We start from the raw sequence: 5,191 nt of genomic DNA on the forward strand, positions 1-5,191 counted from the left end.
TTTCTTTAATAAGCAATTTCAATTTCTAATTAATTCGATTCTTTTCTACAATTGAATGTTTTATAGAAAATTCTGGCATCACTGTTGGAAGTGGAGCAAGAGAGTATGCTGACCCTACCCCTGACAAGCTAATCTAGTAGCCTGAAAGTTTACTATCTGAATTGATTAGGATGAGAGTAAGTCTTTAGCAGCCCTGTCAACCTAAAAGGTGATAGAAGGCAGAGCAATTTTGTCAGGTTATTGCTGGCTTATTTCTGCTGCGCATAAACATGTGTATTCAGCAAACCCAAGCAAAATGTTCCAAGATCTTAAAAAATGGACCCAAATGTTGCAGAGCTGTTCTTCTGTATCTTTACTGGCTATAATTGTGTCCTTTCTGAAGATGTGAAGGATGTGTCCTGGAACAGGCCTCAGGTGGACCTAAACTTGATCTCATACTTACGCCACTCCTTTGATTTCAGCTGACAGTTGCTTTACAACCGAAGTAAATTCAGTAGCTACCAGCTGTATGATCAAACCTGGTAAGTTACATATGCCTTAACTCAAGCTTCCATTTCTTCAACTCACATCTTCTTTTCTATATGTAAGTAAAGACATAGACTGAACTTCCAGGAAGGAAAGGGTTTACATTAGGTAAACTGCACTGGTCTATTTCATGAAAGAACCCATCTGTTCCGAAAACTGATGCTTTGATAAAATTGTCTTCTAAGTCCCCTTTTATATACCTGGTGCAAAAGGTGGTAGAGTGAGTTGCATGTACCATTCTACAGTAAAAGATTCTTGTTGTATAAAAGACAATTATTAGAACAAACAGGAAAGATGGAGGCACCAGTTGAAATCTCATCATGTCACAACTGGTTGTGACAGTAAGCCTTACCAGCACATTTTTCCTTTAATGTCTCAAGATTTTTCTTGCAGCTGTTTTTAATAATTTTGTGTTACATACTGAAGACAGAACAATGTGTTTGTTGTAATTTTATGCTTTATACAATTTGTAAGACAGTTTCTGTGAGAAGAAGTATAAACACTTGTAAGTTAAAGATTTTACTCGTTCTTGTGCACTTCAAGTACCAACTCATCCAATTAAAAATAGAGCAGCCCCTACCAACTTCTAAATGTGTATGTTTAAGTACTCTGCAACAGACAGAACTGTGGTATTTTTAGAGGGTGATTTACATGGTAGGCAAGCATAAAAACAGTACTTATGTTTACTTTAGTGCAGATATAATAGTGCTCATTTAACATAACGAGTTTAAATTGCATTGGAAAGGAATCAGTGTGAAAGTGATTTAGTGAAAGGGCTTTCGTGAGATTATTGTAGCAGTAGAGGAGTTGTCATCTAATAGAACTACATCTAAATGTTAATCCTGCCATTTATCCTTGTTTTGCTAGATTCTGCTGTGTACCTAAATGTTTCTGTATTCTGTGTTCCTTATTTTTTAAAAATTATTTTTAGGAGGTGTTTCTAAAGGGAAAATGTCTTCAATGAGCAGTTCATTAATATTTTTGGGTATTTAATGTGATCGTCCATTGATGCAAGCTGGAACTGTTGGTTTATATAACCTGAACAATTGTCTTTAATTTTAACAGTGCCACTATGGAATCGTAGCTCTTAACTGCAGTTGGCTTGCTATAGAGGGAAGCTAATAGCAGCTATAGATTCTGAAGTCTTTGTAGCACAGGCAACTAATCGCAGTGTTTTTCTTCCAACTGGCCTGTCAGTTGCTTTGGTTTTTCTTCCCTTGTTTTTGCAATTGCTTTAATAATACATTTCAGTTCTAATGTGCTTTTTGGTATCTCTGATTTAATATGGAAAGCAATTGTATGCTTTCCATATGTATGTGAATGTCTCATTGACTTTGCTCTTGTCTGTCTGGCCTCTTTCTCTGTTTAGCAAGTATGTTTTGATTTGTATTCATCCACTAGGTGGTTAGGTATGGTCTTGGTTTTGTTGAACTGTTCTCATTGTCATGTGCTTGCTTTTAGAAACAAGGACTATCTTCCTGGTTTTTTTTCCTTATTTCCCACCCCACCCCCGCTTTCCCCTGCTGGTACATGGCTACCTGATGCTAGGGATTGAGTGCTCAGCAGAAGTATGTGAATAGGATACCGTCAGCTGAAATGGATTAATTCTGTTTCAGATTAAGAATCTAGGCAAGTGATCAAGTTTTATATGTTAGGTATATCTGAATGATTTACTGCCTGGCAACAGTTACATAGTAGCCTACGTTGTATTCACCAGACTGTGCATGTATTCAAACAATTAGAAGGAGATTTAGGTAAAAGCATTTGCTTTTCTGCCTTTGTTGTGTACTATTGTGGCCCAGCTGGTCTGCTGTGTCTAAGTTGTGATAAGTGAAATTGAACTCAAACATAATTGCATTAGAAACTGTACAGAAAAAAAGGTGTTTCAAGAAGTTAAAATGAGAACAAGTGATGGGTTTTATACTCTGTTTGTGTGTAGTGATTTGGAAGGACATTAGTATGAATAGTTAAAGCCTGTCTCTTGCAAGCATCATAAATCAGAGGGGGAAATGGTGCAACAGGGATAACTAGAGTGTGGTGAGGAATTTATCATTCTGAATGTCAAAGCAGTGCTTATTCTATTCTTTCTGACTCTTAAATGGTTTAAATTTTTTTTCTCATGCTGTGCCTTTAAAAATGTTGGTGAAAAAGGAGTAATGATACTTTGTGTTAATGCACTTCAGTTGTGGAAAGTTTATAATGAAGTTTAAAACGAAGGCTTTTAAATGTATTGAAAAAACTAAAATGGGAGTTATTCTTTCTGGGTTTAAGTTACTGATCTCCTTTTGAAGAACGATGAACCTTTTGAAGGGAAATGTGCTTCTGAGTGAGACGCTCATCATCTATTGGTAGGTAGAAGTACTTTTGTTCTGCATATAGGCCACTTAGAACATATATTAACTGTTATTTCTGTCCTGAATCAGTCATAAAGTTAAATTCAGCTCTCTTGATGAAATGTTATCCAAAAAATGCAAGGTAGAGAAAAATGTGTAATAGCTCTGTTATGCCCTGTTTATTCACTGAAATACTACAAAGCAGTTTAATCTGCAGGGGTTGGAAACTATTTAACCATAGAACAAAAAATACCACCACCAAACCCCTCAAGCTAATGCAAGTGCTTAGCATATCAGAGCTCAGAATTATCAATATCCCTTCTGTATCAAACAAACAATGTACTTAGAAATAGGGCAGAAAACCCCTTGTTTAGAACAATCTGAAAATAAAGATTATAGATTTAAAAAAACCCTAACAAAATCCTAAAACCTTAGAAAGTATACTGAAAACTCTCCATGTTTGGAAAAATCTGGAAATAATGAATAAAGCTATTCTTATTTGTGATTATCAGCGATTCTTTGTTAATTGTTTTCTTATTTGTTTTTAACACCTTGATTTGCAACTTTGCCTTTTCTGATAGAAATGTGCAAAGAGAGGTACACTTGTGCACCTAGTGAAAACATTTAACAAAAACTTTGAAAGAGAAGTAAAGTACTCTGTAATTAAATAATTTTATTCTGCATTTGCTACCTGGATGAGATAGTAAATAAAGCAATATTTTTGAGAAAAAAACCTCATCGTAGTAACTATACCACATGTCCACCATGTTTTGTTCTAATGACACATCTATATAAAGATCTTAAAATTTCAGTTTTAATTCTACTGTAGAGTAATGAATGGAATATTTAGACTACTGTTCATCCATCCTGAAGAGACATTTAATGAACAAGTAATGGTGTAATAGAATTACTTAGTAATTTTTTAATTTCAAGTTTTGCACCTGTTTTCACATATTGTAGGACACATTGTAAAGACTGAACTGGAAATAACACTGTCTTTAGGAAGTAGTAGAAGTAATTGATAGTGTGCTCTTTTTTAGAAACTCAGCATCTCATGTTTACAACTTATACATTCAAAGTGTGAGCAGAAGCCAGTTATTTTGGCCTTCAGTTTTCACTATTTTTTGTAACTGTGTAAGAATTTGTGGAGCATTCTTGCTCATATTCTTCAGTTTTTCTGTAGGATCATAACAGGAGTCCCAGTCGTAAGGATCGGAACTCCAGTTTCCTGCAGCTGGAGACCTCTGTCTGTGGGTTTAGGGTATTCTTTTGGATTGAAGTCATAGTTAAGCTGTTGGTTGTTGAACACTATATGAAAAAGTTTGCATTGTTTTATGCAGCTCTATTCTGTTAAGAGCCAACCTGCAGTGAATTCTTTCTAAAAAACATGAATTCCAAACGTATCCATTACTGATAAATACGCTGCCTAATTCTCCTTAGCCAGCAAGCAGAACTGGAAAAAAACTGCCACAGAGTTTATGATTTTGAGAGACAGAGGCTTTTTTCTGGCATCTCCCCACAATCACTGTTTGCAAGTACAGCATAATTGCTAATGTACATGGGGCCTTCCATTTCAGCTACTTGGTACACTTATATGTGGAATTTAAATTTACTGTCACGGAGCACTCCTTTATTTCTTCTCCTATGCCTTGGTCCCTCATTTTGCTCCTGTAGTAATTTTGTGGAAATTGTGTACTATAATATTACAGTGCAAAGAGGAAAATGTCTGCAAATTTTGAAATCCAAAGAGAGCCCCATCTGCAAATCAGACTGCACATCCCTATTTGTGTTACATGGGACATTTATTCCAGGATTTATTAAAACTGGAGTTTTGGTTGGAGCTTTAGCTCAGCTCTTTATGTTTATTCCTACTAAACCAGCAGTAAGGATTTCCAGTGTAGATGTCCTTTATAATGGCCTATCTCTGTGAGAGCTCAGATAAATTGTCTTGCAGTGAAACTGGACAGAATTACATTCAGTAAAAATAAGCTTTACATTTTTGATTTGTGTTGATAGTTTTGTCTTGACTGTTGAAAATTCTATTTAAGCAAATGGCTTGTTTCCAACTAATACTTGGACAGTCACATAAAAACAGTCTTGATTCTTGCTTTTTTTGGCCAAAATCTCTATATAAAATTACCAGACTACCTCAAAGTTATGACTTAGTCAACTGCAAGCATTGCATACCATCCAAATGTTGTAGCAGGTACTAGGGGTTTCTCTGAGATTCCGTCTTTGTCTTCTACCTACCACCACCACCCCCTTTTTTTCTCTATCTTTTTTTTGTTTGTTTGTTTGCTTGGGGTTTTTTGGTTTTGTTTTGTTCTGTCCCT

This window comes from Geospiza fortis, unplaced genomic scaffold, assembly GCF_000277835.1.
Source record: "Geospiza fortis unplaced genomic scaffold, GeoFor_1.0 scaffold206, whole genome shotgun sequence".
Taxonomy (NCBI): domain Eukaryota; kingdom Metazoa; phylum Chordata; class Aves; order Passeriformes; family Thraupidae; genus Geospiza; species Geospiza fortis.